The sequence below is a fragment of the Macrobrachium rosenbergii genome, chromosome 19, assembly GCF_040412425.1.
Source record: "Macrobrachium rosenbergii isolate ZJJX-2024 chromosome 19, ASM4041242v1, whole genome shotgun sequence".
NCBI classification, from domain to species: domain Eukaryota; kingdom Metazoa; phylum Arthropoda; class Malacostraca; order Decapoda; family Palaemonidae; genus Macrobrachium; species Macrobrachium rosenbergii.
In genome coordinates, this window is record NC_089759.1 from 7,154,157 (window position 1) to 7,181,656 (window position 27,500).

A 27,500-nucleotide genomic window follows, 5' to 3' on the forward strand; every position below is an offset into this window, starting at 1 on the left:
GAATTGAATTAGGATGATTTTCTTTTTTACTCGTAAATGACGACAGTTTTCGCAACAGGAAAGCAGATCTTCCTGGAGGAGTTTTGTCTTAGGAGTAAGTTCGTCTCTTTTTTTTCGAAAAGGAGAGTTTTTTTTCTTTCATATCCATCGATTTATCAGGCTAAGGTCTGATACTTAGTCCTTTGAAGTTACTTATATATACATATATATATATATATATATATATATATATATATATATATATATATATATATATATATATATATATATATATATATATATATATATATATATATATATATATATATATATATATATATATATATATATATATATATATATATATATATATATATATAACTTCAAAGGACTAAGTATCAGACCTTAGCCTGATAAATCGATGGATATGAATGAAAAAAAGACTCTCTATGAAAGAAAAAAAGACTCTCCTTTTCGAAAAAAAAAAGAGACGAATAACTCCAAAGACAAAACTCTTCCAGGAAGTTCTGCTTTCCTGTTGCGAAAACTGTCGTCATTTACGAGTAAAAAAAAATCATCTTAATTCAATTCCAAACACGAGGAAAAATGGACCGTATAAAAATACACGGATGTTGGTGTCGGTGTCTGGTATTTGTAAGACATCCTCAACTGGAAAACTGGAAAGTGGAGGTATTTGAGTCTCTGGAGTCTTGGACATTTGCACGCTCGTTATTTTCGTCAAGTTCTCGTCTAAATGTAACACTTCGGGTTTCTATCTGTTGTAATATTTTCTCCATTTTCTTACGAGATCTGCAAATGACTTGATGGGAACATTCTCACCCCTTAACATTTTATTCTTCTTTTGGGAGACACTTCCATTATCCTAATCGTATCATATATAAGAAGTATGCTTTTAGTTTTCTGTAAAAGAAAACTTTGTTTGTCCGTCAGCACCTTATTCTGTCCGCACTTTTTTCTGTCCGCACTTTTTTTTTTTTGTCCGCCCTCAAATCTTAAAAACAACCAAGGCTAGACGGCTGCAAATTGGTATGTTGGTCATCCACCTTCCAATCACAAACATACCAAATCACAGCCCTCTAGCCTCAGTAGTTTTTATTTAAGGTTACAGTTAGCCATAATCGTGCGTCTGGCAACGATATAGGATAGGCCACCACCGGCAGTGGTTAAAGTTTCATGGGCTGCGGCTCCTACAGCATTACACCAAGACCACCGAAAGATAGATCTGTTTTCGGTGGTCTACGCTGTACAGAAAACTCGACTGCGCCGAAGAGACTTCGGTGCATTTTCTAATTGTTTATTTCGAGTACAAAATATCCACGGTATCCTCTGCTGTCAAAACCACACACCCTGTATATGCTGCCGGCATGATATTAAATATTTCATCAGCATTCCAACTTAGAAGATTTCACGGTATGGGTAAAAAATTGATTTCAAATGGATAACTTAATTAATAAAATTCCTTGAAAGGCAAAACTATGAAAGAGATGTTATAAAAGTCTCAATTTGTGAGGTCATCTTTACCCTATATAACGCTACATAACTGTTTCTTAGACAGAAACAGTTTGAGAAATCTTGTATGAAATACTCTTTGGACAAATAAAAAAAATGATAAAATAATAAAGACTTAAATGAATTCACTGCACACGAAATTTGCATAAGAGACCTTAATGAATAACAAATTGTTTCTCAATATGAACCTATTTTTATACTCTAATAATTCACACGAGATTCTATATGATATCCAATTATAGGAACTCGACCAAAAAGGCCATTCCATCTGGATTTAACATTCTGGGAACACGAGCAAGAAGGTATTTCCATCTGGATTTAACATTCTGGGAACACGAGCAAAAAGGTCAATCCATCTGGATTTAACATTCTGGGAACACGAGCAAAGAGGTCATTCCATCTGGATTTAACATTCTGGAAACACGAGCAAAAAGGTAATTCCACCTGGATTTAACATTCTGGGAACACGGGCAAAAAGGCATTTCCATGGATTTAACATTCTGGGAACACGGGCAAAAAGGTATTTCCATGGATTTAACATTCTGGGAACATGAGCAAAAAGGTATTTCCATCTGGATTTAACATTCTGGAAACACGAGCAAAAAGGTAATTCCATCTGGATTTAACATTCTGGAAACACGAGCAAAAAAGGTCATTCCATCTGGATTTAACATTCTGGGAACATGAGCAGAAGGGTATTTCCATCTATATTTAACATTCTGAGAACACGGGCAAAAAGGTATTTCCACCTGGATTTAACATTCTGGGAACACGAGCAAAAAGGTCATTCCATCTGGATTTAACATTCTGGGAACACGAGCAAAAGGTAATTCCATCTGGATTTAACATTCTGGGAACACGAGCAAAAGGGTCATTCCATCTGGATTTAATATTCTGGGAACATAAGCAAGGTCATTCCATCTGGACTTAACATTCTGGGAACACGAGCAAAAAGGTAATTCCATCTGGATTTAACATTCTGGAAACACGAGCGAAAAGGTCATTCAATCTGGATTTAACATTCTGGGAACACGAGCAAAAGGGTCATTCCATCTGGATTTAATATTCTGGAAACACGAGCAAAAAGCTCATTAAATCTGGATTTAACACTCTGGGAACACGAGCAAAAAGGTCATTCCATCTGGATTTAACATTCTGGAAACACGAGCGAAAAGGTCATTCCATTTGGATTTAACATTCTAGGAACACGAGTATAAAGGTCATTCCATCTTGATATAATATTCTGGAAACACGAGCAAAAAGGTATTTCCATCTGGATTTAACATTCTGGGAACACGAGCAAAAGGGTATTTTCATATAGATTTAACATTCTCGGAACACAGGTAAAAAGGTATTTCCACCAGGATTTAACATTCTGGGAACACGAGCAAAAAGGTCATTCCATCTGGATTTAACATTCTGGGAACACGACCAAAAAGGTAATTCCATCTGGATTTAACATTCTGGGAACACGACCAAAAGGGTCATTCCATCTGGATTTAATATTCTGGGAACATGAACAAGGTCATTCCATCTGGATTTAATATTCTGGGAACACGAGCAAACAGGTCATTCCATCTGGATTTAACATTCTGGAAACACGAGCGAAAAGGTCATTCCATCTGGATTTAACATTCTGGGAACACAGGCAAAAGGGTCATTCCATCTGGATTTAATATTCTGGGAACACGAGCAAAACGGTCATTCCATCTGGATTTAACAATCTGGGAACACGAGCAAAAAGGTCATTCCATCTGGATTTAACATTCTGGAAACACGAGCGAAAAGGTAATTCTATCTGGATTTAATATTCTGGGAACACGAGTATAAAGGTCATTCCATCTGGATATAACATTCTGGGAGCACGAGCAAAAAGGTCATTCCATCTGGATTTAACATTCTGGGAAAATGAGCAAAAAGTCATTCCATCTGGATTTAACATTCTGGGAACACGAGCAAAAAGGTCATTCCATCTGGATTTAACGTTCTGGGAACACGAGCAAAAAAGGTCATTCCATCTGGATTTAACATTCTGGGAACACGAGCAAGAAGGTAATTCCATCTGGATATAACATTCTGGAAACATGAGAAAAAAGTAATTCCATCTGAACTTAACATTCTGGAAACACGAGCAAAAAGTCATTCTATCTGGATTTAACGTTCTGGGAACACGAGCAAAAAGGTCATTCTATCTGGATTTAACGTTCTGGGAACACGAGCAAAAAGGTCATTCCATCTGGACTTAACGTTCTGGGAACACGAGCAAAAAGGTCATTCTATCTGGATTTAACATTCTGGGAGCTCGAGCAAAAAGGTCATTCCATCTGGATTTAACATTCTGGAAACACGAGCAAAAAAAGGTAATTCCCTCTAGATTTAACATTCTGGGAACACGAGCGAAAAATCATTCCACCTGGATTTAACATTCTGGAAACACGAGCAAAAAGGTCATTCCATCTGGATATAACATTCTGGGAACACGAGCAAAAAGGTCATTCCATCTGGATATAACATTCTGGGAACACGAGCAAAAACGTCATTCAATCTGGATTTAACACTCTGGAAATACGAGCAAAAAGGTCATTCCATCTGGATTTAACATTCTGGGAACACGACCAAAAAGGTAATTCCTTCTGGACTTTACATTCTGGAAACAGGAGCAAAAAGGTAATTCCATCTGGATTTAACGTTCTCGGAACACGAGCAAAAAGGTCATTCCATCTGGATTTAACACTCTGGGAACACAAGCAAAAAGGTCATTCCATCCGGATTTAACATTCCGAGACCAGCAGAGAATTATTTCCTCATTCCCCAGCAAAAAAAAAACTTTACATAAATCCGTCATAAAGTTCTGATGCTATTCCTTCAACATACAGACAAAAAGTTTCTTCCTACCAGATTCCGATCTATAACGAAGCCTTTGGTCGTCACTCTCATATTTTGCGATGATTCACGTGTGAGTGTTATGCACTAATTATTGTATTGTATAAACTGTTTCCAATTCTCCCAGGTACGGATCTGTGACCTGATCAGCTCCAAATTCTTAAAGAAATGTTTTTTCCCCACGATCGACAGGCCATTGTCTTGAAATTCAAGCTTCTAAAGAGCACCATATTCTTTGGAATCTCTAAATTCAAGTCCATGGTTCCTGTGGGCCTGTCCCATATGAACAGGATTTTTCCTCTGAATAATAATAATAATATTAATAATAATAATAATAATAATAATAATAATAATAATAATATTAATAATAATAATTTAACAATGATTTGCTCAATTATTGTCCTGATACAGTACCACAGAAACAAAAAGATCCTCTTCTTCTCAGATTCCAAACTTCAAATGAATCCAACAGAAAATCCTAACAGATATTCCACAAAATTCCAAATTAATCCACTCTTATATTCTGTATAACTACTGTAGCTAAAACCAGAGGTAAAAACCTGTGTTTGATCAAAATCAGCTCCAGGAAGGTCTTAATAGAATTAATCCTTTATTTGTTATTAGTTTCCTCATCACCATTTACACCTGATGCAAGATATCGAGTAATTATAGCAAATTGAGCATAAACTAAGCAATGTGAGGAGGGAAGGGAAAGATTCGGTGGCCATAAAATTTAATGAAATGGCGCTGGAAATCTGCACGTGTGAGATCTCTTTGGTTGTTTGTGCATTTTCGAATGAGATCATCATTTTCAAGGTCAAAGATCATTAACAGAAGAATAGCCTATAGCATTATTTATTATTATTATTATTAATGTCTCGTTCCCTTGCTAAGTCAAATACACATTTTGTCGCCAGTTAATGAAATAAGAAGAATTATAAGGACTCAAACAATGTACAAACATATAGAAACACACACACATACACACACACACATATATATATATGTATATATATTATATATGTGTGTATATATGTATTGTAAGTGTCCGTGCATATTATGTATTGTCTGTCTATATATATATATATGTATATATATATATATATATATATATATATATATATATATAATATATATATATAATGTGTGTGTAATGTAATGTACTGTACAAATTGTATACGTACATGTATGTATTGTATGCATATGTTTATGTATATATATACAATATATAAAAATAGAGAGAGAGAGAGAGAGAGAGAGAGAGAGAGAGAGAGAGAGAGAGAGAGAGAGAGAGAGGGCAGAAAAAATACACGGAAGGATTTCAATTGTGAAATTAAGACACACTGAGAGGGGAAAATGAAAATGTCTTCACACAAGGAAGCGCTTGTGTTTACCAAGTGATTATTGCGAAAGAACTGTCAGAAATGTGAACAAAGTAAGGGGAAAAGTTATAATATACATATATATATGTATATAAGTACACACACATATATATATATATATATATATATATATATATATATATATATATATATATATATATATATATATATATATATATATATATATATATATATATATATATATATATATATATATATATATATATATATATATATATATATATATATATATATATATATATATATATATATAAATTTGTGTGTGTATACGCGTGTGATACACACATACCGCACATAAATATTTGACATTAACTCCCTGTAATCTGGACGAACGTACGCCGAGTTGCCAAGCAGTGTATTATGGGTTTTCGTGCTACGAACCATCATACAAATATCACTCTGTTATTCGTGCGTGTCTGTACTCAGTTTAATGCTTTTGTAAAATTCTCGGCAATATGAGAAAATGCGTGTTTTCCGCACCTCTGCCCGTTTTCTATGTCACTTCACCTGACATGCTTGTACAATCAGGTTCAATATCTTTCACAGAGGTAGCGAAAGGTATCGTCAAGAGTTTGTTTTACCTGTAGTCTTTTACACTACCGTTATATTTCTGTTTCTTTAGTTCTGTTTTCCCTTTTACTCATTTTACCAACTATTTACCGTTCATTATTTCATATCGGCTCAATAGTTTGGGATGCGTCGACATTATAAACAAGTAAAAAATGCGCCGAAGATTCTTCGGCGCAACCGAGTTTTCTGGACAGCCGCTACAGCGTATAATCAAGGCCACCGAAAACAGATCTCGGTTTAATGCTGTATGAGCCGCGGCCCATGAAACTTTAACCACGGCCCGGTGGTGGCCTACCTTATATCGCTGCCAGAAGCACATTTATGGCTAACTTTAACCTTAAACCAAATAAAAACTACTGAAGCTAGAGAGCTGCAATTTGGTATGTTTGATGATTGGAGGGTGAATGATCACATACCAACTTACAGCCCTCTAGCCTCAGTAGTTTTTAAGATCTGAGGGCGAACAGGAAACTAAAATACACATTTCTCAAGGCTATCAATCATCACATGACTCTCCCTTTTTTAAGGAATAATAATAATAATAATAATAATAATAAAAATAATAATAATAATAATAATAATAATAATAATAATGTGACACCTTCTATGGACGTACCTCCTCTCTTTTGTCATTAATAAAACAATATGGAAAGATGAAGGTGAATTTCTCCGTATTATTCAAAAGTCATAAACGCGGAAAATATACTAATATAACAAACCAGTGTCAAAACTAATTATTCCTTCGTTCTACCTAAGGCACAATAAACATAGCAAAATGAACGTCAGGTCAGGCGAGTGCACTAACTGTACACTTTTTTTTTTTAATGCAGTTTACCGAAAAAATCTACAATAGCTGTATTTACCTAATTTACGTGCCAGTTCACTAATGGGTTAACTACTACTACATCTGGTTCTTGTACTAGAAAAGGAGTTTTGTAGGTCCTAGCGGAAGCATGAAATATAGAATTTAGGCCAATGGCCAAGCCACTAGGACCTAAGAGGTCATTCAGCGCTGAAAAGGAAATTGAGAATGAAAAGGTTTGAAATGTGTAACCGGAGGATAACCTCAAAGCAGTTGCACTATGAATCAATTGTTAGAAGTGGGTGGAAAGTAAGATGGAAGAAAGAGAATATGAACGGAGGTACAGTAAAAGGAATGAAAGGGGTTGTAGCTAGGGGCTGAAGGGACGCTAAAGAACCTAAGTAATGCCTACAGTGCACCGTGTGAGGGGCACTGACTGCACCCCCCCCCCCACCCCCTTCTCCACCGCGGGATATAGTTCCAAGTTTGGACGGCTGATTTACGCAGGAAGAATCTATAGTTTCAAACTGATTCTGTAATAACGTTCTTTAAATTGTCTTTAGTTTTGGTTAAATCATCTGTACGGTGCTTCTCATACGTTTTAATCTGATAATGAAACAAAGGGGAACAAATCTATCTGATCTTTTCAAACATTAAAAATTTACTGTGCTTCCTTTGAAACTACTGCTACTCAGAATACGCGTTAATTTGCAATCACATCACCAAAAGTAATTCCCCTCGTTAAATTTATTACTTTAATCTTACTAATGACGAGACATCACATGTTTAAAAACTCTGCAATGATTATCAAAGCACGTGTTAGAATGAATATGGACAAGAAAAGCGGGAATTGGATTGTAGAGTTGCGAAGAAAGTGGACGAATCTAACAACGAAAGTTGTCTTCTAATTCAATGATACCGAAAAAAAGGGAATAATGGAATATAACACCGGTCACTGAGGGAGTAACCTAACATCTCTCCCACAGCTGTTTCCTGTGTCGACTGCCTTCTATTATGCATGCAAATGGATTCCTCTCTCCCGCCAGATCAGAACTTTCTCATTCCGAGTGTCATCGGCGGAGTGGCGCTTGCCAGTCCAGGTTCTCAAAGTTACCACTCTTGCTACAAACACTTATGTTACTAATGCTATTATACCCCATAAGGGGGTAGAGCCGTCGAGGTGGCATTACTTAAGGTTCTTTCCAGAGTGCCTTCGGCCCCTAACTGCAACCCCTTTCGTTTCTTTTACTGTACCTCCTTTCGTATTCTCTTCCTTCCGTCTTACTTTCCACCCTCTCCTAACATTTGATTCACAGTGCAACAGTGAGATTTTCCTCCTGTTACACCTTTCAAACCTTTTACTGTCAGTTTCCTTTCCAGCACTGAGTGACCTCATAGGTCCCAGTGCTTGGCCTTTGGCCTAAGTTCTATATTCAGTTCAATTCTATATTCAATACTATTATATATACAATATATCATTACTAACCTTACGATATCATTTATTAATAAAGTATCGATTAAGCTGAAAGCGGTGATAGACCATTCAAAATAAATCTGTAATCACTAAAATTACCTAATTCAGAAATGAACGTTTAGTTACTATTGTTACTCAAACTATTATATACACTAAAACTATTACTTATCCTATGATAAAAATTTATAAAGTATCGATTAGGCCTAAAGTTAAGATAAAGCATTCGTAACAAATTTGTGATAACCAAATTTACCTCCTTCACAAAGGAGTAATTACTTATACAATGTATAATTCTCAACAAAAAAAAAATATATATATATATATTAAAAAACCGTGAAAATCACTGATTTTCTTTTATTGAAATGTGTGTGTGCGTGTAAGAAATCAGTAATCACTACCTTTAGCTCATCCAGAAAGAATATTTCTCTATGATACCGATACCTATATTTCTCAAAAAAATAGTATACATATATATATACATACATACATATATATATATATATATATATATATATATATATATATATATATATATATATATATATATATATATATATATATATATATACACAAACACACACACACACACATATATATATACAGTATATATATATATATATATATATATATATATATATATATATATATATATATATATATATATATATAATAAATAACACATTGTTAATATAAAGATTTTCTTTTATCTAAGCGTATTTTTTCATTGTTATTAGCATTCGTTTTTTTGTTTTCTGTAAAACAAATCAATTGTGCCGGCTTTGTCTGTCCGTCTGCCCTCAGATCTTAAAAACGACTGAGGCCAGAGGGCTGCAAATTGGTATGTTGGTCATCCACCCTCCAATCATCAAACATAACAAATTGCAGCCCTCCAGCCGCAGTAGTTTTCATTTCATTTGAGGTTAAAGTCAGCCATAATCGTGTATCTGGCAACTATATCTAAGGACAGGCCACCACCCGGCAGTGATTAAAGATTTCACGGGCCGCGGCTCATACAGCATTATACCGAGACCACCGAAAGATAGATCTATTTTCGGTGGCTTTGATTATACGCTGTACAGAAACGATTGCGCTGAAGAAACTTCAGCGTATTTTTTACTTGTTATCGTTATCAACGCATGCAACCAAACAATCTTTTTTAGTCCAAAAATAAGAAAAGAAAAATTTTTTTCCATACAAGAATAGTTCCTGTCGAAACCTCAATACATCGGAAGGCCTTCGCAAAAAAACGGCAGCTGCGCTTTTTGCCTTCCCTGCTTAGAACGAGGTCGAGGAGAAAGGGGAGATATTGAGTTTCCCAAGATAAGAAGTCCCTTATTACCTCTAAACTTCTTGAGACTCATGAAAAAGATGGAGCAGATGAAAGCGATATGACTTTATGAGTAATAATAACCGCCGACTTCATCCAGTTACGCGGCAAACTTTTCACGTTTTCGCTTCCGTAGGGTCCATGTTATTTGGGTCGTGAGATTCTTAGTTATCTGAGATGGAATATAAAATCTAGGCCAAAGGCCAACTGCTGGGACCTATGGGGCCATTCAGCGCTGAAATGGAAATTGACAGCAAAAAAGGTTTGAAAGGCGTAACAGGAGGAAAACCTCGCACTTGCATTGTGAAACAATTGTTAGGAGAGGGTAGAAAGCAAAATTGGAAGAAAGAGAATACGAACGGAGGTATAATAAAATGAATAGAGAGGTTGTAGCTAGGAGCTGAGGGGACGCTGCGAAGAGCCTTCAGCAATGCCTACAGCGCACAGCCTGAGGCGCACTGACGGAGGGAAGAACAAAGGGGTTGTACACGGTTATCTGTTATCGTGTCACTGTGTCAAATGGAGTGCGATAGATAAGTAATATTGCTGCACTAGGGAATCAAAATTCGACCCCCCCCTTTTTTTGGGCAGGGGAGCTGACAAATTTGGACGAAAAACAAAACATTTGACGGATTCCACACGATAAAGAACTGCTCTTATGGCACTATCCGCCACACCCCCCATACGAGATCCATCAAAACGTACAAATATTCTTATATAACAAGGCTGAACGGACACTAATTTACTCAAAAGAAGAGAAAACCCAAATGGCAGACACAAGTGGAGCAAAAAGAATAGCAAATAAGTACAGGAAAACATGGTGGTATATAAACAGACTACATGCGTACCATTAACCTGTCAGAAAAGGTGAGACAATAGCGCTTGGCACTTTGAACCTAATCTGGCACTTCTCGGCTCCAACTAAACAAGATGTCCTCAAACGAAAGGCTCGGGATGACATGTTTTAAGAAAAGGAACATCAACAGAGGACGGTTTAGCCTAGGGGGGGCCCATGAAATAGTCTTACTGTCTTGAGGACAGGCTAACAATCTCCATTGCCAGACAACAGGGAAAGTTTCCTTCCAGCTAGGAAACACCGGAACTTTCTCACGACTGATAGGTCAGGGTGACCAATTCCCTGTCACTGTTCACCCTGACCTGTCAATCACGATCAAGTTCCGGTGTTTCCTGGCTGGAACGGAACTTTAGCGACAGTTTATGTTGACTCATCAGCTCTTAAGGTGAAGTCACTGTAAATGTAAATATAAGATACTCGTAGCAGTTATTAGTTCTGCTGTGGAGAATGGATGAGATGGAAGCCAATGACACATACAGAAATTTGACTTCTGTATCTTTATACTGTTTGAATATTTTACTTTTCTCCAAGGAATGGAATGGAATATAGAATTTGGCCAAAGGCCAAGCGCAGGGACCTGTGAGGTCTTTCAGCGCTGAAAGGGAAATTGACAGTAAGGTCTGAAATTTGTAACAGGAGGAAACCCTCGCAGCTGCACTATGAAACAACTGTTAGAGAGGGTGGAAAGTCAAATGGAATAAAGAGAATATGAACGGAGAAACAGTCAAAGGGATGAATGTGGTTGCAGCTAAGGTCCGAGAGGACGCTGCAGAGAACCTAAAGTAAAGCCTACAGAGCACCGCGCGAGGTGCACTGACGGTGCTGTTCCCCTGCGGGAACTTTTCTCCATGCTTCTATAACAAAGAAGGTTAAGTATTAGAAGCAAACACGCGAAAAAATACTTCATAACATAATATATACAATCTATGCAAATACTTGCATTCAAATCATCACAATGGTATAAAGAGAAAATTGCATATTCCCAGCTAAGTGAAAATTCAATAGAACATTCACATGTAAAGGATAGAAATTCAGACTTTTACCAAGAATTTAAATAAAAAAAAAGAATTCTATTAAACATCTGTTTAACACCCAGCGGTTCCAGAATCACTCTAGTTCCGCTCTGGGTTCTGTTATCGGGGAGAGGCTCTCCCCGGGAGAACTGATGAAATTTGTCACCTTTAATGGGAAGTGACACAGACACGACCGTTTCTCTCGCTTGAATTGTGACATTGTAATTACTTTTTTTTTTTTCAGCAGAGCACATAAATGCGGAAACGATTCTCCGGGTTCTCTCCTTTCAAATAATCTTTAATAACCAAAACAGTATATTTAGTGAAGGAACAATGGAATGGAATGGAATACAGAATTTAGGCCAAAGGCCAAGCGCTGGGACCTATGAGGCCATTCAGCTCTGAAAGGGAAATTAGGATTAAAAAGGTATTAAAGTTGTAACAGGAAGAAAACCTCGCAGATGCACTGTGAAACAATTGTTAAGAGAGGGTGGAAAGTAAGATGGAAGGAAGAGAATACGAACGGAGGTACAGTGAAAGGAATGAAAGGGGTTGCAGCTACGGGCCGAAGGGACGCTGCAAAGAACCTCAAGTAATGCCTACAGTGCGCCTGACGGCACTTAACCCCAATGAGAGAAAGAACAAGTTGAAAGTAAAGCAATTTCACATCAGAAATGAGCAACCCAGCCGCCCCCACCCCCGCCCCCACCAAAAAAAAATTGATAGTAATAATCTGGAGACTAAACAGGCATGATGGAGAGGTCCATTGCCGCTGATTCCATGTAGTAATTCGCGATAACTAATTTGACTGAAATTGAGACATTAAATACTAATAACTTTTTGTAATTAGGGGCCTGCTGATAGGACCATTTACTCAGTAAAACAGCAATTTATATCAACACTGGGTATTTAAAATATTTGTACGTTAGCCATTTCCACTCACATATACAGAAATATATATATATATATATATATATATATATATATATATATATATATATATATATATATATATATATATATATATATATATAATCTATATACCTGTATATATGTATAATATATTTATATATATATATATATACACACACACACACACACACACACATATATATATATATATATATATATATATATATATATATATATATATATATATATATATATACATATATATATATATATATATATATATATATATATATATATATATATATATTTGCATATACATACAAGAAGCATCTCTTCATTACTATATAAATTTAGAAAGTGTGGTTATGAACTCTTCTTTCACACGAGAGAGAGAGAGAGAGAGAGAGAGAGAGAGAGAGAGAGAGAGAGAGAGAGAGAGAGAGAGAGAGAGAGAGAGACGTACATTATTCCATCTGTTCTGTAGCTCCGTAACAATGGACTCCGAATATCCAATCCGATCTCTAAATTCAATTATTAAATCGCTTCGACGATCGTTGGGAGAATATTAATTGCAAAGTCACTATCCACTCTGGGTGAGTGATACTCAACAGAGAGTGCACGCCTATGTATTATTGTATTCCAAACTATGCTTCATGTTATTAAATGTTCCTAATGAATATTTACAACCTGAATTTAGTATAATTTTTTTAGGTAACCGGAGTTTAGTATAATTTAACTTTCTAAAGTAACCTTTAATAACTAATTAGTACAGTCTTAAGTTCGGTGACAGTGAGTTTGGACGCGGAAAATTTAAAAGTACAAAATACGTCATGTTGTGGTGATTCATGTGAATTACATTTAAGTATTTTTTGAATTGCAACGAAAATTACATTTCAGGGATTTTGAATTGTAAAGGATATTACATTTAAGAAATTTTGAATTGCAAAGAATATTACATTTAAGAAACTTTGAATTGCAAAGAATATTACTTTTAAGAAATTTTGAATTGCAAAGAATATTACATTTAAGAAATTCTGAATTGCGAAGAATATCACATTTAAGCAAGTATGAATTGCAAAGAATATTACATTTAAGAAATTCTGAATTGCAAAGAATATTACATTTAAGTAATTTTAAACTGCAAAGAATATTACATTTAAGTAAATATGAATTGCAAAGAATGTCACATATAAGTAAGTATGATTGCAAAGAATATTACATTTAAGAAATTTTGAATTGCAAAGAATATTACATTTAAGTAATTTCGAATTCCCATGAATATTACATTTGAGAAATTTTGGTTTGCAATTATTACATTTAAGTAATTTTTATATGAAAAGAATATTACACGTTGCCAGAAGCACGATTATGGCTAACTTTAACCTTAAATAAAATAAAAACCACTGAGGCTAGAGGGCTGCAATTTGGTATGTTTGATGGCCGGGGGGGTGGATGATCAACATACCAATTTGCAGCCCTCTGGCCTCAGTAGTCTTTAAGATCTGAGGGCGGACAGAAAAAGTGCAGACAGGAAACAGTGCGGACGGACAGACAAAGCCGGCACAAATTCTGCGAGTCTAACTTCTCTCGTCTTTTCTCTTCCCTCTTCTGGGATGATAAGATCAAACACTCCTTGCCCGTCATCAGTTCCAATGACCCATCTCAAATGCTATGTCCTCCCCAATATTCTCTGATCTTGAGGTCGATAAGATGCTTGCACGTATAAAGAAGCGGTTAAATAAAAAAAAAAAACACTTGTGTAGATACTGGTCCTACCGATCTACTGTAGAAGTAACTATTTAGACGAAAAAAAAAAAAAAGACGAACATTAACAGAAACTGAACAATTAAAAGGAATTTCAAATTGGCTTACATTAGATAAACACATGCATAGAGACAGAAAAGTGTTATAAAAAAGGATAACCCCTATAGGTATAAATAAATAAGACACTTGTGTAGATATTGGTCCTGCGGATCTAGAAGTAACTATTTAGACCACAAACAAATAAGACGAAAATGAAAAGAAACTGAACGAGTAAAGGGGATTTCATATTGGCTTACCATCAGATAAACAAATGGGTAGAGAGACATAAAAACACGTGATAAAAAGAGTAACTTCTGTGGGTGTACAATAAAAAGAAAAATCACAACGCCAAAGAAGAGCGACGGCCAAACCAATCGAAAAGAAATTGTCGAATCTGGGCGGAGAGGATAAGGACCCATGACAGAAATGGCCCATCTCTTAAACGGCCATTGCAAGTCACTTTCGACAGAAATGGTCTGACACGTTTTTCTAAAAGGTGATTTTTTTTTCTTCTCACTTTTATTTTTTTTCGTGTTGTTTCACAGCCGTTGCAGAATAACAGAGATTAAAAACGAAATGAAATCATAACACCTGTAAGTATTTGAAACCACGTTGTTCGTTATATATATATGTATACACACACGTATAAAAACACACAAATTATATATATACATACATATATATATATATATATATATATATATATATATATATATATATATATATATATATATATATATATATATATATATATAGAAGTGAAGTTTCTCAAATATCTACTCAGAATTATTAATTTCTCAAGGATCACATGCACAACTGGTTTTAAGGTAAAGTGCCTATACTTTTAAACAACTAGACAACGTGCTCATTAAAAAATATATATATATATATATATATATATACAGTATATATATATATGAATTATATATATATATATATAAATTATATATATATATGTATATATATATATATATATATATATATATATATATATATATATAACATAATATAAATATGTGTGTGTGTGTGGGATTCAGTCCACTGGCAGCTTCTTTTGAATCCAAATAATGAATAACTTGAGAGAGAGAGAGAGAGAGAGAGAGAGAGAGAGAGAGAGAGAGAGAGAGAGAGAGAGAGAGAGAGAGATACCTACAAAAAATCTTTAGCTTGTGTTTTTGCAAAGTTCACCCGTTTTGAGGTCAACCATAATGTGTACAGAAGTGACTAAGCCAGGCTAAATTAATAAGCTTTGAAATCTAGAAAATTAAGTAAGAGTAAAATCAAATATACATATATATATATATATATATATATATATATATATATATATATATATATATATATATATATATATATATATATATATATATATATATATATAGAGGTTCCCCTGTTTTAATAAAGTCCTCAGCGGAATCTCGTGAGGCTTCGGTCTTCTCCGCTGCCCTGAATATGTGCCTGAATTTTGGAGCGAATTATCTTCCATGCTTTGGATAGAAAAGGATTATGACGGAAATATGCATTAACATTCGTGCCTGGCGCTCTGCTTGATTAGAAGCAACCAGAGTTTTTTTTTACTTTCTTTTATTTTATTAGTAAGAAAAGGCTGTTAATTATTTTTCTTAAGAGGTAATATATTACAATGCATGATCCAGGGAGCTTACGGAGTTCTGAATATTAGTGTATATATTATACATATATATATATATATATATATATATATATATATATATATATATATATATATATATATATATATATATAATAAATTTATATATACACGTAAACATACACAATAATATATATATATATATATATATATATATATATATATATATATATATATATATATATATATATATATATATATATATATATATATATATATAATATATATAATTATATAATTATATACGTATAAATCAGGACCCACTCTTGTTTACTTAACTTTCCATGCTTTATTTTAAAAAGCACATATATTTTTTTTTAGCTTAACCGAATATTATTTATTTTTCAAATTACACTTCTTACGGCTTTCTAATTAATTTTGGAACGAATTTTAAAAAATTTTACTTGTAAGGTTCTCTCTCTTATATAATTCAAAATCCAAATAATAATTCCAATTCTGACTACCTTATCACTCTTCGCTTAAGATAATTGGCGGATATTGTTTACTGTTCCTCAGCCAAGCTGATTTTAGTTTTCTGTAAAAGAAACCTATTGTGCCGGCTGTCCGTCCGCACTTTTTTCTGTCCGCCCTAAGATCTTAAAAACTACTTAGGCTACAGGGCTGCAAACTGGTATGTTGATCATCCACCCACCAATCACAAAGCATTCCAAATTGCAGCCCTCTAGCCTCAGTAGTTTTTATTTCATTTAAGGATAAAGTCAGCCATAATCGTGCATCTGGCAACGATATAGGACAAGCCACCACCGGGACGTGGTTAGAGTTTCATGGGCCGCCTCTCATACAGCATTATACCGAGATCACCGAAAGATATATCTATTTTCGGTGGCCTTGATTACACGCTGTGCAGAAAACCCGATTGCGCCGAAGAAACTTTGTATTTCTTACTTGTTTGTGTGGGCGTTCGTTTACCGTTACTGAATTATGGAAGGCTGTCTTCCTCCCTCTGTGTGTTCGGATTTTCAGACGTCTGCCGCTGTCTTTCTTTATTTACAAAGTCGAGACAACCACAGCTATTTTTTGTGACCCATTTCCAGGTCAAAATATACTCTCGCGTGTTTCTGGGGTAACCAAACCGCCTTAACTTTCTGTTGTCGAGTACCAGCGTCGATTTCCTAAACATACTTTATTTTGGCTAACTAAGCCCCCTCTCAGCTTCTAAACCCTCCTTAATTTTCTGTTGTCAGCGTTGTAGTTTATCTAAACTTCATTTTGGCTAACTAAACCCCTCTCAGCTTCTAGCTACGAGTCCATCCTTCTAAGCCCTTCTTCGTCGACTATATCATTATTATTCCTCACCCTTCCTACCTAGTAGATCACTCCAGTACACGCCTGTCAGCCGTTCTGTCTGTCCATTTCTCCCAGTTCATATCTGTTCATTTCTCCCAGTCCATATCTATTCATTTCTCCCAGTACATATCTGTTCATTTCTCCCAGTGCATATCTGTCCATTTCTCCCAGTACATATCTGTTCATTTCTCCCAGTACATACCTGTTCCCAGTACATACCTGTCCATTTCTCCCAGTACATATCTGTCCATTTCCCCAAGTACATATCTGTCCATTTCTCCCAGTACATACCTGCCCATTTCTCCCAGTACATATCTGTTCATTTCTCCCAGTACACATCCGTCCCCCATTCTGTCTGTCAATTTCTCCGGATAATTCCCCCTCCGTCCGTTTGTGCATCTGTCCACCTTCGTCCCCATCTCTTTGAATGCCCCAGGCGGCTGCCGCTATTCCGCACATCAATCCATATCCCACCCACGTGGAACCACACATCGACCGGCCCTTCTGCAACAGGTCTTCGACGGTCTCCTCTCTCTCTCTCTTTCTCTTGCGGAAGTAGATTGCCCTCCAATCTCTCCTCTCTCCTTATATTCATTCACTCCCTTTGCCTTGTCTTCCATTCACTGACTCACTGCTCTCTCTCTCTCTCTCTCTCTCTCTCTCTCTCTCTCTCTCTCTCTCGTGCGGAAATAGATTGCCCTCCAATCTCTCCTCTCTCCTCATATTCATTCACTCCCTTTGCCTTGTCTTCCATTCGTTGACTCACTTCTCTCTCTCTCTCTCTCTCTCTCTCTCTCTCTCTCTCTCTCTCTCTCTCTCTCTCTCTTTCTTTCTTACGGGAATAGACTGCCCTCCAATCTCTTCTCTCTCCTCATATTCATTCATTCCATTCATTATCTCACTTCATTCTCCCTCAGTCTCACTCTTTGGCATGTCTTCCATTTATTAACTTACGTCCCTCTCTCACTTTGCTTCTCTTACACTCTCTTATACTTTTTCCTCATTTCCATTCTCTCTCATTCTTTCGTTTCCCCTCTTATTTATCACTTTTTTTGTCTCCATTGATTTGTTTCTTTTCCAGCAAGTGACTAATTTTTAGTTTTCTGAAAAGAAAACGATTTTGCCGGCTTTGTCTGTCCGCCCTCAGATCTTAAAAACTACTCAGGCTACAGGGCTGCAAATTGGCATTTCGATCATCCACCCTCCAATCATCAAACATACCAAACTGCAGCCCTCTAGCCTTAGGAGTTTTTCTTTGATTTAAGGTTAAAGTTAGCCATAATCGTGCTTCTGACAACGACTAGCTATAGGCCACCAACGGGCCGTGCTTAAAGTTTCATGGGCCGCGGCTCATACAGCATTATACAGAGACCGCCGAAAGATGGATCTATTTTAGGTGGCCTTGATTATACGCTGTAGCGGCTGTACAGAAAACTTGATTGCGCCGAAGAAACTTGGGCTCATTTTTTACTTGATACGATCAATTTTCATTATCTAAACGCTTCCGCGAATTTTGACGACGAAACTTGATCAAAACTGATACAGCAATTGTTTTTGTTTCCTTGTGAATCCACATGCTGCTGAAAGTATCATCAGTAAACCAACGTAGTATTTTAAACGTTTGTCTGTTGTAACACAGAAGGGGTATAGTTTGCATGTATCCCAAGTCAAATTTCTTTGTGCACACACCTAAATAAAAAATCGTCGAGTACGCACACATGGACCATTAAAATGCGCACAAACAATTTCGCTTATTTATCCAAATATCAATAATTAATCTCTGAAGGAATGAGAGAAAAAAAAAAAGGTTTTATGAACTTGATTACTACGTCCACGAGTTTAGTGAAGATAAAAAGATTGTATGAAACAGTTAAAAGGAATATTTTCAGTCACTGACTCCATTCTGCTATTTATGCATTTATATCTAAACATCTTGGAGAACGTTTTCAAACCGAAGAGAGTAAAGTGTTGCTAAATTCCGAATTCCTATTGCTTAAGGAACAAAGCTTTAATTTGAACTGAGGAATCAGATGAGGAATCAGGTTCTGCTTGAATTCAGTTTAACGGTTCACTCTTACAATTAATTATTTTATGCCATATTTTAATTCTTTTTCGACAAGCGGTTGCATCGTGAACCCTTCTGTCATATAAATACCGAATGCCGCAGTATCAGAGGAATGTTGATCTTAAGAAGACGGTCCAGGGGGAACTTGGGAAAGTATTTTCGGAATGCGAGAAGGAGAAAATGGAGGATACATATCAGAGTGCTAGCAATAATTAAACTCCTACGTTACATGCCAAAACAAAATGAATAAGATAGTCTATATGTTCTGTATTGAAATATCCTGTCTTGCAATATTTGCACTTTTGTTGGAGATCGCTTTCGTTTGCTTACTGTAATGACTGTAAACACACAAAGGCACAAATGCAGGGTAGTTAGAGTTGACTTTATAGAGGTCATTTAATTTTTGCAAGCAAATATGCAATCACATGTTTTACAGAGGTTTTTACTGGCAAAAGTCACTCTGGGAGGGGCTTTGTGTTGTATTACCCAAATATAAACAAATATACAGACGCATGTAAACATTCAACTGAATAGATGACTGTTAAAAGTAATAAGTTACAGCACACTTGAAACAAACAAAAAATGCGCCGAGATTTCTTCGGCGTAATCGAGTTTTCTGTACAGCCGCTACAGCATGTAATCAAGGCAAAGGTCTAGAGACCTTGATTAAGGCCACCGAAAATAGATCTATCTTTCCGTGGTCTCGGTATAATGCTGCATGAGTCGCGGCCCATGAAACTTTAACCACGGCCCGGTGGTGGCCTATCCTATATCGTTGCCAGAAACACGATTATGGCTAATTTTAACCTTAAATAAAATATAAACTACTAAGGCTACAGGGCTGCAATTTGGTATGTTTGATGATTGGAGGGTGGATGATCAACATAGCAATTTGCAACCCTGTAGCCTGAGTAGTTTTTAAGATCTGAGGGCGGACAGAAAAAAGGTCGGACGGACAGACAAAACCGGCACAATAGTTTTCTTTTACAGAAAACTAAAAAACGGTAAGCGTTAACAGTAAAGCATTGCCAGATGATTAATCTTAGAATACACCAATATAACCTACTTGCTACTCAACGGCTTTTGAGAAAAAACAAAGGATTTGTTTACGCTGGAAGGAACTACTAACATGTCTCCCAAGATTTCGATATCTTTGATATGTTTGGTATGCCCATGTCGTACAATCTTAGTGTGCTACAGGGGTTTAGTTACTGATAGCAGTCAAATATGTTTCCACCCACTGCAGTCTTCTTGCATTGCGAAAAAACCTTGGAAAAAACTTTCCCTAGCTTCCCCTGGACCGTCTTCTGAAAACTGAAAATTCGGTATTTATATGACAGACAGGCTCTCGATCCAGTCGTTTGTCGAAAAGAATTAATAATAATAATAATAATAATAATAATAATAATAATAATAATAATAATAATAATAATAATAATAAATACGTTTTGTTTTTTGCATCTCTAAATGCTAATATTATATTCATCAACGATAAATTAAAATATGGTATAAAATGATAAAATCAAAGAATAAACCGGTGAACTGAATTTATACAGAATCTGCTGCTTCCGTTAAAATGAAAATGCTTTGTCCTTTATGCAACAGGAATTCAGATTTCAGCTGCTCTTTACTTTCTTTCATTTTACGAACGTTCGGTATGTTTAGATTAAAATGTACCTCTGGGGAAGGCTGGTAATCAACAATAGTTTGTCTCAAGAACAGCAGGAAAGCAATTCAAGGGAAGTGACTATTTTTACACACACACACACACACACAAGAAGGCTAACTCTTCTAGTTACATGTTTAGTTTTCCGTAAAAGAAAATTATTGTGCCGGCTTTGTCTGTTCGTCCGCAGCTTATTCTGTCCGCACTTTTTGCTGTTCGCCCTCAGATCTTAAAAACTATTGAGACTAGAGGGCTGCAAATTAGTATGTTGATCACCCACCCTCCAATCATCAAACATACCAAATTGCAGCCCTCTAGCCTCAGTAGTTTTTATTTTATTTAAGGTTGAAGTTACCCGTAATCGTGCTTCTGGCAACGATGTGGGACAGGCCACCACCGGGCCTTGGTTAAAGTTTCATGGGCCGCGGCTCATACAGCATTATATCGAGACCACCGAAAAGTAGATCTATTTTCGGTGCTCTTGATTATACGCTGTAGCGGCTGTACAGAAAACTCGATTGCGCCGAAGAAACTTCGGCGCATTTTTTGTTTTTTCTGTTTCTTACGCCAAATGAACGCTGACGGAGGAGTTTCTATTTCGGCCAACCCTTCTTCAGGAGAGCCTATACACGTCACTTCTCTTCACGCTCTTAATGAGGTCGTATCGGACAGCGAGATCTTTTTTCAATTCTTTACCTGAATATATTCAGCGAGATAATATGAAATATAGTTAATAGAAATACCGTACACGGTGAATTTAGGTATCGAGAAAATCTGCTTTTAAATGTTTACTAAGTAATAATTACGGTTATTAATCCTAAATTAAGTGCTTATTCATCAATTTATTTTATCGTTGATGTATATATAATATTAGCATTTAGAGATTCCAGGAACACAATAATAACACTTTGCTAAAAAAATAAAACACTTGAATATTATTATATTATTATTATTATTATTATTATTATTATTATTATTATTATTATTCACAAGACGAACCGTATTCATACGGAACAAGCCCCCAGGGGCCACTGACTCGAATGTCAAGCTTCCGAGGAATATGGCATTCATTAGAAAAAAGCATCAGAAGAAATCAATGATATAATAAACGATCCCACAGCGACACCACAGCGTAATCCTGAATATTCTGGCCTCCGTCAAAACAGCACAAAAACAGCATTCTGAAGGAAAATGTGAGAGTAATGTTCCTTTGGAAAATCCTTGCCTCACATAATCTTCTCTATACGCTTAGGGAAAAATCCTTCTAAATTGGAGGAATTGTGAAGCTCTCAAAGTACCTGCGAGAGAGAGAGAGAGAGAGAGAGAGAGAGAGAGAGAGAGAGAGAGAGAGAGAGAGAGAGAGAGAGAGTTTCGTCATTTCTGAGATGACGAGACCCTATAAAGTATTCACGATTTAGGAATCGAAGATGCTGTTGACGGGAGGAGAGGCAATGGCATAAAATAAAAAGATAACATAAAATAAAAGATAAAATAAGAGAGAACTAACGAAGAGAGATAATACCATAAAATAAAAGATGAAATAAATTATAAAAGAAGAGAGAACTAACGAAGACAGATAATAGCATAAAATAAAAGATGAAATAAATTATAAAATAAAAAAGAACTAACGAAGAGAGATAACAGCATAAAACAAAAGATAAAATAAAATAAAACTAAAGAAGAGAGAAAATAACATAAAATAAGAGAGATAAGCTAAAAGAAAAGATGAAATAAAAGAGAAAAACTAAGAGAGATAAGAGCATAATACAAAAGATAAAATGAAAGAGAACTAGCAAAGACAGATAAAAGCATAAGACAAAAGATAAAATAAAAAAGAACTATAGGAGAGAGAAAATATCACAAAATAAAAGATAAAAAAAAGAGAACTAACGAAGACAGATAAAAGCATTTTCTGGTAGAGCCTCGTCACGCTATTGTTAATCCCAGGAGACAAATCCCCCTTCCATGACGAAGATAGTGAGAAAAAAAAAAAAAAAAGAAACGGCTCCGATTGGAGGTAATAAAAGAAGACAGCAACAAAAGACCGGGAGTCTTTTTTTCTTACTTTTCTTCCAGCGAAAGAAAATCCTCACCCCCCCCAACGATCAATATTCTCAGGGAGAAATACCGATTCTTTTGCTACTGACGATCCTCTCATGTTTCGCTACATTTGGCTGTTCTTTCTGAGGGTGTGTCGATGTGGGTGACTACATAAAACCAAGTAATCTCATGACTGATTTGGTTTAATTCTCTGAGTGAAATTCTATTTCATTCTCTATTTCACCACCAAACTAACCGGAAAAGGTGACGTTATTTTAACCCTATTTCTCACCAACTAACCAAAAAACGTGACGTTATTTTAACTCTATCTTCCACCAAGCTAACCAGAAAAGGTGACGTTAATTTAACTCTATTTCCCACCCAACTAACCAGAAAAGGTGACTTTATTTTAACCCTATTTCCCACCAAACTAACCACAAAAGGTGACACTATTCTAACTCTATCTCCCACCAAACTAACCATAAAATGTGACGTTATTTTAACTCTATTTCCCACCAAACTAACCACAAACAGTGACGTTATTTTAACTCTATCTCCCACCCAACTAACCACAAAAGGTGACGTTATTTTAACTCTTATTTCACCACCCAACTAACAGAAAAGGTGACGTTATTTTAACTCTACTCCCTATCAAACTAACCACAAAAGGTGACGTTGTTTTAACCCTATTTCCTACCAAACTAACCAGAAAAGGTGACGTTATTTTAACTCTATCTCCCAACAAACTAACCAGAAAAGGTGACACTATTTTAACTCTATCTCCCACTAAACTAACCAGAAAAGGTGAGGTTATTTTAACCCTATTCCCCACCAAACTCACCAGAAAAGGTGACGTTATTTTAACTCTATTTCCCACCAAACTAATCACAAAAGGTGACGTTATTTTAACTCTATTTCTCACCAAACTAACCAGAAAAGGTGACGTTATTTTAACTCTATTTCCCACCAAACTAACCACAAAAGGTGACGTTATTTTAACTCTATTTCACACCAAACTAACCAGAAATGGTGACGCTATTTTAACTCTATTTCTCACCAAACTAACCAGCAAGGGTGACGTTATTTTAACCCTATTTCCCACCCAACTAACCACAAAAGGTGACGTTATTTTAAACTTATTTCCCACAAAACTAACCAGAAAAGGTGACGTTATTTTAACTCTATTTCCCAACCAAACTGACCAGAAAAGGTGAAGTTATTTTAACCCTAATTTCCACCAACTAACCAGAAAAGGTGGCGTTATTTTCAGTCTATTTCCCCACCAAACTAACCAGAAAAGGTGAAGTTATTTTAACCCAATTTCCCACCAAACTAACCAGAAAAGATGACGTTATTTTAACTCTATTTCCCACCAAACTAACCAGAAAAGGTGACGTTATTTTAACCCTATTTCCCACCACATTAGCCAGAAAATATGACGTTATTTTAACTCTATTTCACACCAAATTAACTAGAAGGGTTGACGTTATTTTAACCGTATTTCCCACCAAACTAGCCAGAAAAGGTGACGTTATTTTAACTCTATTTCCCACCAATTAACCAGGAATTTTCACGTTATTTCAACCCTATTTCCCACCAAACTAACAACAAAAGGTGACTTTATTTTAACTCTATTACCCTACCAAACTAACCAGAAAAGGTGAAATTATTTTAACCCTATTACCCACCAATCTAACCAGAAAAGGTGACGTTGTTTTAACTCTACTGCCCCACCAAACTAACCGGAAAAGGTGACGTTATTTTAACCCTATTTCCCACCAAACTAGCCAGAAAAGGTGGCGGTATTTTAACTCTATTTCCCTCCATGCTAACCAGAAAAGGTTAAGTTATTTCAACCCTATTTCCCACCAAACTAACCGGAAAAGGTGACGTTATTTTAACTCTATCTCCCACCAAACTAACCAGAAAAGGTGATGCTAATTTTAACTCTATTTCCCCACCAACTATCCAGAAAAGGTGACGTTATTTTAACTCTATTTCCCACCAAACTAACCAGAAAAGGTGACGTTATTTTAACCCTATTTCCCACCACATTAGCCAGAAAATATGACGTTATTTTAACTCTATTTCACACCAAATTAACCAGAAGGGTTGACGTTATTTTAACCGTATTTCCCACCAAACTAACTAGAATAGGTGATGTTATTTTAACCCTATTTCCCACCAAACTAACCACAAAAGGTGACGTTATTTTAAACCTATTTCTCACCAAGCTAACCAGAAAAGGTGACCGTTATTTTAACCCTATTTCCCGCCAAACTAACCAGAAAAGGTGACGTTACTTTAACTCTATATACCCACCAAACTATCCAGAAAAGGTGACGTTATTTTAACTCTATTTCCCACCAAACTAACCAAAAAAGGTGACGTTATTTTAACCCAATTTCCCACCAGACTAACCAGAAAAGATGACGTTACTTTAACTCTTTTTCCCCATCAAACTATCCAGAAAAGGTGACGTTATTTTTACTCTATTTCCCAACAAACTAACCAGAAAAGGTGACGTTATTTTAACTCTATCTCCCACCAAACTAACCACAAACAGTGACGTTATTTTCACTATATCTCCCACCAAAATAACCACAAAAGGTGACGTTATTTTAACTCTATTTCCCCCCAACTAAGCAGAAAAGGTAACGTTATTTTAACTCTATTTCCCACCAAACTAACCAGAAAAGGTGACGTTACTTCAACTCTTTTTCCCACCTAAATAACCAGAAATGGTGACGTTACTTTAACTATTTCCTAACAAATTAACCAGAAAGGTCGACGTTATTTTTAACCCTATTTCCCCCAAACTAACCAGAATAGGTGATGTTATTTTAACCCTATTTCCCACCAAACTAACCAGAAAAGGTGACGTTATTTTAAACCTATTACCCACCAAGCTAACGAGAAAAGGTGACGTTATTTTAACACTATTTCCCACCAAACTAACCAGAAAAGGTGACGTAGCTTTCACTCTATTTCCCTACCAAACAATCCAGAAAACGTGACGTTATTTTAACTCATTTCCCACCAAACTAACCACAAAAGGTGACGTTATTATCAACGTTATTTTAACTCTAATTCCTAACAAATTAACCAGAAAGGTTGACGTTATTTTTAACCCTATTTCCCCCAAAACTAACCAGAATAGATGATGTTATTTTAACCCTATTTCCCACCAAACTAACGAGAAAAGGTGACGTTATTTTAAACCTATTACCCACCAAGCTAACGAGAAAAGGTGACGTTATTTTAACCCTATTTCCCACCAACTAACCAGAAAAGGTGACGTTGTTTTCACTCTATTTCCCACCAAACTAACCAGGAAAGATGACGTTACGTTAACTCTATTTCCCCCCAAACTAACCACAAAAGGTGGCGTTACTTTAACTCTATTTCCCACCAGAAAAGGCGACTTTTTTTAACTCTATTTCCCACCAAACTAACCATAAAAGGTGACGTTATTTTAACTCTATCTCCCACCCAACTAACCACAAAAGGTGACGTTATTTTAACTCTATTTCCCATCAAACTAACCAGAAAAGGTGATGTTATTTTAACTCTATTTCACACCAAACTAACCAGAAAAAGTAACGTTATTTTAACTCTATTTCCCACCAAACTAACTAGAAAAGGTGACGTTATTTTAACTCTTATTTCCCACCAAACTAACCACAAAAGGTGACGTTATTTTAACTCTATTTCCCACCAAACTAAGCAGGAAAGGTGACGTTATTTTAACTCTATTTCCCACCGAACTAACCACAAAAGATGACGTTATTTTAACTCTATCTCCCGCCAAACTAACCGCAAAAGGTGACGTTATTTTAACTCTATTTCCCACCAAACTAACCACAAAAGGTGACGTTATTTTAACTCTATTTCCCACCGAACTAACCAGAAAAGGTGACGAAATACTGGGCATTTCTTTCCGTCGGGATTGTCTGAAAACGCTTCGATTTTTGTTCGAGAGAAAAATGGAAGGCAATGGCACAGGACAAGATAAATGGGAAGCATCGACAGAGAAACGCATTTGACAACTTGGTTTTCCTCCGCGTTTCACCGTTTGGAAAATATCCGGACAAATCGGGATACAAAGAAAACATGGCCGCGCTGTCGGAGCTACAAAGGAAACGCAGGAAAATTACCGTATGGAAATTGTGTCTCTCTCTTGCGGTTCCAATTCCATCA

General features: G+C 35.9%; 1 protein-coding gene across 2 annotated transcripts in view; it reads right to left on the minus strand.

The window, feature by feature from the left end:
• The window catches only part of LOC136848611 (uncharacterized), a 272,631-nt gene that overhangs the window by 166,005 nt on the left and 79,126 nt on the right, over positions 1 to 27,500 (minus strand). The gene's annotated exons all lie outside the window — the stretch shown is intronic.